General features: G+C 40.7%; 1 non-coding gene across 1 annotated transcript; it reads right to left on the reverse strand.

The window, feature by feature from the left end:
• Positions 1 to 214: 214 nt before the first annotated feature.
• LOC127110029 (small nucleolar RNA R71) lies at positions 215 to 321 on the reverse strand. Its single transcript, XR_007797268.1, has one exon. It is a non-coding gene; the product is annotated as a small nucleolar RNA R71 (small nucleolar RNA).
• Positions 322 to 11,426: the final 11,105 nt, after the last annotated feature.

Genomic DNA, 11,426 nt, shown 5'->3' on the forward strand with positions numbered 1-11,426 from the left:
CTCAAACCAACATTTAAAAATATTTCTTCAATTAGCAGACACTTTTAAAACCAATGGAGCTTCTCCTGAGGCAATACGTTTAAGATTATTCCCTTTTTCCCTCAGAGATAAATCCCTATCATGGTTAGATTCCCTTCCACCCAATTCCATTACGACTTGGGATAACCTTAGAAGAGTATTCCTTGCTAGATATTTTCCCCCGAGTAAGACCGTCGTTCTTCGAAACCATATAACTAGATTTACCCAAAACCAAGGAGAATCGTTGTTCGAAGCTTGGGAGAGATATAAAGAGTTGTTACGAGCATGCCCACATCATGGTTTAGAAAATTGGTTAATCATTCAAACCTTCTATAATGGACTTCACTATAACACGAAGATGACCATCGACGCTGCCGCAGGCGATGCTCTGATGAACAAACCTTACCCTGAGGCTAGTGCCCTCATTGAAGATATGGCTCAAAACCATCAATCATGGGGAGTCGAACGAGCGACAGTTGAGAAGAAGGAAGCCCAAGGAGGGGTGCATGAACTAAGCTCTATAGACATGATGCAAGCTAAAATGGACGCATTAGCCCTTAAGGTCGAGCATATGTGCATAAACCCGAATATTGTAGCCGCAGTTTCGTCGGATTGTGAGATATGTGGAACCAAAGGACACCAATCTGCAGAATGCAGTCTATTAAACGAAACCCACTCTGAGCAAGTGAACTACACCCAAGGGAACCCATATTCGAATACCTATAACCCTGGATTGAGGAATCACCCGAACTTCTCCTATAAACACAATAATCCAATCCAAAATAATGAACCTCCGAGACCTAGTTATCAAGCCCCTAGATCAAATCAACCTATGCAACCTGTGCCACCAAAGCCGAGCCTTGAGAAAATTATGGAAAATTTTATCACTGCTCAAACCCAACAAAACAAGGAGTTCATGAACCAAAACATTCATGTTAACGAATTGATTACTCAGTTAGGAACCAAGGTTGACCAAATAGTTACTCATACTAAGATGCTTGAAACCCAGATCTCTCAGGTAGCTTTAAACCAAGCCCCCCAGACTACACCTGGAGGACAATTCCCTGGACAACCTCAACAAAATCCGAGAGGACAAGCCAATGCCATTACCCTACGAAGCGGGAATGCTTATGATGAGCCACCAAACCCAAGATTGAGTGAACCCGAAACTTCTAAGGAATGTACCAAACCCACGGACGAAGTAAAGGAACCAGAGGAATCTGAAAACCAAGAAGGTCGAGAAAAAGGAGAAGAACCTAAAGATAAAACTTACGTACCACCCCCGCCATATAAACCACCTATACCATATCCGCAAAGACTCAAACAAACCCAGATCAATAAACAGTATAAAAAATTTATTAAAGTTATAGAAAAACTTCATGTAGAAATCCCTTTCATAGAAGCCATCACCCAAATACCTTCTTATGCAAAGTTTCTCAAAGACATCCTTACCAACAAACGTAGACTTGACGATCCGAAGCCTTTGGAATGTAATGCTATTTCCGAGGACAAATTAGCAAAGAAAGATAAAGATCCTGGAAATTTCTCCATTCCTTTCCTTTTGGGTAATCATGTCATCGAAAAAGCTTTTCTAGACTTAGGAGCTAGTGTGAGCTTAATGCCTTTAGCAGTTTGTGAGAGGTTAAACTTAGGAGAATTACAGCCCACTAAGATGTCACTTAAGTTAGCCGATAGATCTGTTAAATATCCGATAGGCATTTTAGAAGATGTCCCTGTTAGGATAGGTCAGTTATTTATCCCTACTGATTTTGTTGTCATGGACATCAAAGAGGACAATGATATACCAATCCTTCTAGGTAGACCATTCTTATCGACTGCAGAAGCCATAATAGATGTCAAGAAAGGAAAGTTGACATTTGAGGTAGGTGACGAGAAAATAGAATTTATACTTTCGAAATTTCTTATGGCACCTGTGATGGGAGACGCGTGTTATGCCTTAGATATCATTGATGAATGTGTTAGAGAATTAGAACAAGAAGAAATTACAAAAACAATTAAGTTACCATCAACTCTCATAAGGGAAGATGATGACTTTAAGAAACCCTACATCGATGATAACCTTTACGAATGTTTATCCCTTACCCCAGATCCTATGCCATGCCCTAAGAAACCAACCTTAGAACTTAAGGAACTGCCTAAGAACCTGAGATATGAGTTCCTCGATGAAAAGATAAATCGTCCAGTTATAGTCAGTGCTACCTTGAGCCAAGAGGAAACGAACCAACTTTTAGACGTTTTACGAAGATATCCCTCAGCCTTATGATATAATATCTCTGACCTGAAAGGCATAAGCCCATCCGTATGCATGCATCAGATTTCGCTAGAAGAAGATTCAAAACCCTCAAGGGAGCATCAGAGAAGAATAAACCCTATAATGAGTGATGTTGTTAAAAAGGAAGTTCTTAAGTTACTTGAGGCAGGTATAATTTATCAGATCTCGGATAGTAAGTGGGTGAGCCCTGTGCATGTAGTACCTAAAAAGGGAGGCATCACAGTCGTGCAAAACGATAAAGGCGAACATGTAGCAAAACGGTTAGAAGGAGGATGGCGGATGTGTATAGATTATAGAAAATTAAATAAAGCAACTAGGAAGGATCATTTCCCTTTACCATTTATAGACCAAATGTTGGAGCGTCTAGCCAGACACTCTTACTTCTGCTATCTAGATGGATACTCTGGATTCTTCCAAATACCTATTCACCCCGAAGATCAAGAAAAAACTACCTTTACATGCCCTTATGGAAATTTTGCCTACAGACGGATGCCATTCGGCCTCTGTAATGCCCTAGCTACTTTCCAACGCTGCATGATGTCAATCTTTGCAGATTACCTAGATGGTATCATGGAAGTGTTTATGGATGATTTCTCGGTTTACGGATTTGATTTCCACAATTGTCTTGCTAACCTTGAGAAAATCCTGGAGAGATGCGATGGAGTGGTTGTCGATGCATGATGCATGACAATGAGACCCTCCTAGCAGCTTCGAGGGGAAAACCGAATTCACATCGGAATGAGAGGGATCCTGAGGCTATACAGGTATGGGACTGCATGTTTGAATGAAGGCTTATAAGGATTAATTGGTACTACCTATACAAACAAGATGCATCTTCTTTTCGGTAGCCTAACAGATAAGAACTCCATAGTTAAGCGTACTTGACTTGGAGTAGTATTTGGATGGGTGACCTCCTGGGAAGTTTCTCAGGAAGCGTGTGAGTGAGGATAAAACATGCTGAAAAGACCTGTGTTGGTTTGTGGGGTCAGTCGATAATCCTGAAAGCAGTTTGGGGTGTTACAGTATCATGGAAGTGTTTATGGATGATTTATCGGTTTACGGATTTGATTTCCACAATTGTCTTGCTAACCTTGAGAAAATCCTGGAGAGATGCGTGGAGGTAAACCTCGTGCTAAACTGGGAAAAATGTCATTTTATGGTGACCGAAGGAATAGTTTTAGGACATATAGTTTCTGAAAAAGGTATAGAGGTAGATAAAGCTAAAATAGAAGTTATAGAAAACCTAAAACCACCAAAAACCATCAGAGAAGTCCGAAGCTTTCTTGGACACGCTGGATTCTATCGGCGTTTTATTAAGGACTTCTCCAAAATCACCAAACCTTTAACTGGACTTTTAATGAAAGATGTTGAATTCATTTTTGATGAAAAATGTAACAACGCATTTAATCTTTTAAAGCAAACATTAATCTCAGCACCCATTATGAAACCGCCTGATTGGTCGGAACCTTTTGAGATAATGTGTGATGCTAGTGATTATGCAGTTGGAGCCGTTCTAGGACAAAGGAAAGATAAAAAATTACATGCCATTTATTATGCTAGTAGAACCCTAGATGCTGCCCAACTTAACTACGCAACAACTGAAAAAGAATTACTCATTGTAGTTTTCGCTATAGACAAATTTAAATCCTATCTAGTAGGAGCAAAAATTATAGTTTACACCGATCACGCTGCCATTCGTTACCTATTAAGTAAAAAAGATGCCAAGCCCAGGTTACTCCGATGGATTCTATTACTACAAGAGTTTGATTTAGACATAAGAGATAAAAAAAGGAACTGAAAACGTAGTAGCCGATCACCTTTCTAGGCTAGAACATCTAAAACCAGAACTAGTACCCATAAATGATGATTTCGCCTATGATAGACTGATAGCTAGAGTAGAAACCATTGAAGATGATAACCTAAGCCCTGATGAGCATCCCCAAAATTCCTTAGCAATAAGTAACGTACCCTGGTATGCAGACTTCGTTAATTACCTAGCTGCTGATATAGTACCCCCTGATCTTGACTACCACCGCAAGAAGAAATTCTTCCACGATGTGAGAAACTTCTATTGGGACGAACCGCTCCTTTTCAAAAGGGGTAAAGATGGCATTTTTAGTCGTTGCGTTCCGGAAGAAGAGGTAAATAGTATTATCGAGCATCGTCATTCTGCACCCTATGGTGGACATGCGAGCACCTCTAAGACATACGCCAAAATTCTTCAAGCTGGCCTATTCTGGCCTACCATGTGGCGCGATGTCTATGCTTGCATTGTCAAATGTGATAGATGCCAATGCACTGGAAACATTTCAAGGCGTGATGAAATGCCTCTAAGAAACATTCAGGAAGTAGAACTCTTTGACGTATGGGGTATAGATTTCATGGGACCTTTCCCACCAGCCTTAGGAAATAGGTATATCTTCGTAGCTGTAGACTATGTGTCTAAGTGGATTGAAGTTATAGCTGCACCCACAAACGACACTAGGGTAGTAATCAAACTATTTAAAAACTATATATTCCCTAGATTTGGAACATTGCATTTAGTCATAAGCGATGGAGGATCACACTTCATATCGAGAATATTTGACAAACTTTTAAGAAAATATGGAGTTAGGCATAGAGTAGCAACACCATACCATCCACAAAGTAGTGGCCAAGTAGAAGTATCTAATAGGGAGATAAAATAAATCCTAGAGAAAACTGTTTCTATTTCTAGGAGAGACTGGTCTCGGAAGCTTCAAGAAGCATTATGGGCCTATCGAACCGCTTTCAAAACCCCTATAGGAACTACTCCTTACCAACTAGTCTATGGAAAATCTTGTCATTTACCGTTCGAATTAGAGCATAAGGCCTATTGGGCCATTAAAACTTTGAATTTAGACTACCTAGCCGCTGGAGAAAAGCGTACCCTAGACATTCATAAATTAGAAGAACTTAGGCAATCGACCTACGAGAATGCAAAATTATATAAAGAGAGGACAAAAGCCTATCACGACAAAAGAATAGTAAAGAAAAACTTCAATGTAGGCGATTCTGTTCTCCTTTTCAACTCTAGGTTACGACTCTTCCCTGGAAAGCTACGTTCAAGATGGACTGGTCCTTTCGAAGTATCCAAGATTCTGAGATCCGGAGCCGTAGAAATCAAGAACGAAACCTGTAGTCCATTCATTGTAAATGGACAAAGATTGAAGCTCTACGAAGGAGGAGACATTCCAGTATACTACTCAAGCCACACCCTGATTGATCCACCAATCCCTACTACTACAGGTGTATAAATTCTAATCGTCAAGCTAATGACGTTAAACAAGCGTTGCGTGGGAGGAAACCCATGGTTTTTCTTTCATTTTACTTTTTCGCATTTATTTTATTTTATTTTATTTTATTTTTATTTTGCATCAAGACTAAAAATTTGAATGGTTTGCATTTTCAGGATCACTTTCTTAACTTTTACAGGATGCAGGATTTCGATGATATGCACGTGGCCTATAGAGATAATGCTCAGAGAGAGCGCTACATCGCTCTGTATCAGCGCCCTATGGGACCCACACGTTATCATGAGCAGCACTGTATGGAGGCACTGGGCATTGAGTCGAGTATCCGATTCCTTAGCCACCAGCTTCACTGGGACGAGTTTGCTGATGACTTGAGTAACACCTCCAGGAACCTGACATTGGAGTTCCTGAGTTCATTCGACTATGACCCATACTCTGGACCAGATGGGTATGCTGCTTTCAGGCTCTTTGGAGTTGGGTACTCTTTCAGCCAGAAAGAGTTCGGTGACCTATTGGGTTTCCAGACCACTCCTGATGCTATCCCGGAGACACCTATGGGATATTTTCTGGGTAAGGAGGTGGAGAAGTTTTGGAGTGATATATCGGGTGGCGGAAGCCAGGATCCATCTATGCAGCTATCTCATGTCATACATAACCCTGCCTTTAGATACTTTCAAATGATATTGGCACATTCCTTCCTGGGAAGACCGGATGCAGAGACATTACTGAGTGAAGAGGAGATCTTCCTACTATTTTGTGCATCCCAGTCTCGCCCAGTAGCATGTGGGAACTTTTTGTTATATAGTCTCAGCAGTATATCCAGATCTACCGAAGGAGTCATCCATGTGGGCGGGATCATCACGCAGATTGCTGTCGCTTTAGGTCTGTCTCGCAAACTGTCATATCTCCGGATCTACTATGGGTACACTACCATGGATATCGACTTCTGTTTGACCAGAGGATTGATGAGGAGAGCCTCTTTCCACCCATGTCAATTCCGATTGTTGGTCGACAGTGAGGCTATCCATTATTTCACACTGCCAGATCCTATGATGACCAGTGTGCATGATCCAGCGAATTGGAGTTATGCTCTAGAAGGCCAGGGAGAGACCGTCGAGGAGCCGAGATCACCACCCATTGCTGAGTACACGCCTACACCGCCTTCTCCCAGAATCATTGTTTTCTTTAATAATCTTTCTTTGCAGACCCCCGACATACGCACCCAGATTGCTGAGTGTCGTGAGAGATCGCAGAGCTTATACAGGAGGTGGCTGACCTCACTTTACAGATGGGAGTGTCTGATCTCACCCACGCTACCGAAGCCGACTGTTTATATCAAGAGATCGCAGAGCTCAGGCAGGAGGTAGTCATGCTCCGTGGATCCACTCAGGAAAACGACATCCCTACCATATGATCTCACCATTTCATCTTATTTTATCTCTTTTTTATATTTCTCGTATTTACATAACTCATTTTATATTATCGCATTTGGAATATTATATAAACTATGTCTATACATTGATATTTCTACTTTTATCTATATATGTCTTATGTTTGTTTTATTTGCATTTTTTATTTTAGTTGTTTATTTATTTATTAGTCTAATATTTAATCTTTGTTTTATTTTTATTTTTTATTTTTACTTCTATAAAAGTTATGCAAGTCAATGATACTAGGAAAATCACAAGACAAATGTTATTCGGACCCCTCAAAGCCAAAAGACAAAGAGAAGCCCAAGCCAAAGGACCAAAATCCGGCCCAGCCAGATTTTGCCTTGTGGCGCCCACCATAGACCCTGTGGCGCCCGCTACAGCGTCTGTAAAAGGTCGGGGCAGAACGCCTTTCTTCACCGTTTCCACACCTTACAACCTTCCAAACCCATTTTTCCACCTTGCAAAAACGTCCTTGAACCCACAAAAAGCTCACACCTTTCTAATCCCCACATCGTACAAATCATTTTTCCGATTTCCATTTTCATTTTCATCCGTCGGATTTCGTAAAAATCCAACCTTTTCACATTCCACTTCATCTTCTTCGTCACTTTTCAAGAGCTACACAAATGGAGTTTAATGGATTCATTCTTCGAGGAGGGAAACCGGGGGATAGACAAAGAAAAATCATCGAACGGTTGCAAAGTCGGGAGATCCTCCCGACAAGGTATGTTGACGAAAACTGTCTCTACACTTTAGGTATCTATCATAGCATATTTCATTTATTAGATAACTTAGGTTTGCATAATTTCTTTTCCAACAAAGAACCCACCTATAAGCGATTGACAATCGAATTTTTGAGTTCCTTAATCTATATTGTCAATCCTAACACTGCTAGCACAGTTGGTACTGTCAGATTTAGAATGTTTGCTGTTGAATATGAATTCAGTACCGACGAACTAGCAGGCTTGTTAGGAATCCCTCATGAGGACGGTGCTATTTGTGAGGCACCTTTGGATTCAGATTGGTCAGTCGAGGTTTTTTCCTTCTGGGAGCGATTATTAAGCACTTCCATAAACTCTTTTGAAGGAGTTCTTGCCTCGACTATCCATAACCCGACCATCAGAGTTTTTAGATATCTGTTGGCATGCACTATTTTTGGCTGGGAGAATCTGAATAAGGTTAATGCTAGAGAGCTTCTATTTTTTCAAGGAAGCCTCACAAATAAACAAATTAATTCGGTCCCGTTCATGCTTGGTCATATGACCTTAACTTTGAATAAAGCGGGACCGATTTCTTTTGGCGGATTGATTACGTCTATTGCTCGGGCGCTTAACCTGGACAATGAGATGGCTACCCTAGACCCCTTACCTCCTCGCACAATTAACCTAAAATTTCTGAGAGACATGAAATTGTGCCGTTTGAGGAGAGAAGGAGGCTATACACTTATGGTTCATGGTGTAGCCATCCCATCTGTTGTTTTACCTTGCACTAGACGTACAGATGTACGAGATGAAAGGAATTGGACCTACGCTTTAGATGCTCCACCTGTTTTGGGTCCTCTTCCTCCTAACATTCCTGATGAGGCGGGACATGACACTGATGATGAATATGATCGGAGAGAGAGATCTCCCGTACCCCATGTGTCCCCCCATCATCCTTCACCACCACACACCGCACCATCTTCTTCTTCTGCAGGTACCACTCCTGGCTTTTATATTACAGAGGAGATATGGCATGACCACATGGCTAGAGAGCAAAGGCGTGACGACCTACTCTCTACCATCCAACAACAACTGGCGAATAACATGAGCTTCATGCAAGAATCGCAGCGAGGGACAGACAGGTCCTACGAAACTGTTCTACAGTCCCTGCTTACGATTACAAATACACAAGCCCGTCAGCAACAATACCACCAGCAACACATTGCACTCATCGAAAACACTCAGGGTTCCATTCTAGGTAACCTTCGAGAGGTGAGAACCGCTCAGGATGCCCTGCAGGCGAGGATGGATCAGAGAGACCGTCGTCATACCCGATCTCGTCGTCCACCTCAGGATGGCGAAGGCACCAGTGGTCAGCAATAGGTTGCCAGGTAACTCTTCCCTTATCTTATTTCGAAACATCGGGGACAATGTTCGATTTAAGTGTGGGAGGAGCCTTTATCGCTTTTCTTTTATTTTCAGTTAGTTTGCTCATTTTATTTGCTGTTTTTAGATAGTTTGTTTATTTTTAGTTGTTTATTTTGCTTTTTAGTATAATGCATGAGTCTGACGAGTCACCAAATATAGTGTATCTTTAGTACAATCTAATCTCCCCATACCTTTAGCCCCACTGAAATTTTTTGCAAAAGAAAACAGTGTTATTCCAAAAGTTTTCAGGTTTTAAAGACATGTTTTGAGTAAGGATACGGTGACTTGGGAGAACTTTGCGAAACATCAGTATTATTTTAGCACCATAGACTTCGTAAATATAGGAATCATTCCCGAAACCCCATATACCATGGCCTTAATCATCATTTCCGTATAAGTCCTCAGTAGTTTATCTCAGCAGTCAGCTCCGGCCTACACATCCTCTACGTAGGGGACCGATGCAAATAAGTGAATGATCCAGCAAAATAAATAAAAGAAAGCAAAAAGGCAACTCCGGTATAGGTGACCCTCACAAAGTCATTTAAACCAAAGAATTGTAAAAATTTGCTACAAAAAGAAAAAGAAAAAGAAAAACTCACCCGCTGTTAGTTGAATCAGAGGTATCTGGCACTAAACTCGGTAGGGCGGATTACGATCTGATCCCCCACAACTACAGTTGGGTCCAATAAAAGGGTTTACACATATTTATGTGCCAGAAACCTCATGCTCAGTTCATAATCACTAACAAGCCACTCTACTATGAAGCATGTACGGATAACGGGCTTAATGTGATTGCGCCTGAATGAAAAGGACACAAAAAGAGATAAAGAGGCAGGTCTAGGTATTGTGGGATAATATGGGTTGGTTAATATAGGAATGAAGTTTATGTCCGTATTTGCGGATTAGTGTCATCGTGATACCCTTAGTTCACTCAGTTAGTACCTATCACTGCATCCCGACTTGAACTTAGAATTTTTACCTGAAGCACTCGTTTACACTAGTTTTTCTTTTATGAGCTTTTTAATGTTTTGCTTGAGGACAAGCAAAGGTTTAAGTGTGGGAGAGTTTGATAACCCTGAAATATACCGTATTTTCGACTCCGATTTCACATGCATTCTAGTTGTTTTATTGCTATTTTGTTGTGTTATTACTATGTTTTTCTTTGTTTTCAGGTTTTTACTTTAATCGGAGCCCCGATCGAGAAAAGGAGCGAAAAAGAGCCAAAATCCCTAAAATTCAGCATTTTGTACTTGTGGCTTCTCCCATGGCTGGCGCCATAGACCCTGCCATGACGTGTCCCAGCTCAACTTCCCTCAACTGCCACGTTCCCCACTACTTCCACTAAGGCGCCTGTCATACCCCAAAAATTACCCATCATTTTTCCTAAAAAAAAAAAAAAAAAAAAAAAAAAAGAAAAAAAAAAAAGAGAATTTTTTTTTAACTAATTAATTAATTAATTAATTAAAATAAATAAATAAATAAAATATAACAAATTATTTTGGACTTGGGTCTCCCTCAGTCCAAGCCCATTACCCACGAAATTAGTCTATAAATACTGAAGTTTCAGTAGGGGGAGACTTGGAGTTACACTGGGAGATTCACTGGAGAAAGAAGGAAGAGAAGCAAAACACTCTGAGGTTTCCTTGGAACAAAACCTTGAGAAAAAAGAAAGAAAGAGAACAGAGAAGGACGGATAGAAACTTTGGCATAGGAACCCTGCCTACCCGGAGAATTCAGAGTAAAGAAACCCTGAAGGCAGCCCATCTGCACCGAAGCCATCGCCGTCCAATTCCCGCTGCCTAACTTATTCCGATACTACAAGTGGTCAATCCCTTCAACCTTGAATTGGCAAACAGGTTTTGCGTATCTCTATTGTTTATACTTTCAATTGGCCATATCTACATATATAATGCATCATGATTAAATGTTGATATATAATTTGCTTTCGTATGGGAATTTAAATATGCCTGAATACCCTGAATGTTTGACCATGTTATTCCTGTGATAAAATGCCATAAAATTCAAAGTTCCTAACATGGGGCTGTTTTCAAATTCAAAATCCGTGGCCTTCGCTAGGCGAGGCAGAGGCGAACGAGACAGTAGCTGACTTTTCTATTCTGTTTTTTTTTTATGTTTTATCATAGTCATGCATTATTCATCCTATCCTATTTATTGTTGTGATATTTCTCCGGTGTAATCTTCGATTGCACCCTGATTTGGTGTTCTGACATGTTTCTTTTTTTGAGTTTCGTAAAGGTTCACATATCCCAGGAAAAGGTTA

The sequence above is a fragment of the Lathyrus oleraceus genome, chromosome 7 (assembly GCF_024323335.1).
Source record: "Lathyrus oleraceus cultivar Zhongwan6 chromosome 7, CAAS_Psat_ZW6_1.0, whole genome shotgun sequence".
Lineage (NCBI taxonomy): Eukaryota > Viridiplantae > Streptophyta > Magnoliopsida > Fabales > Fabaceae > Lathyrus > Lathyrus oleraceus.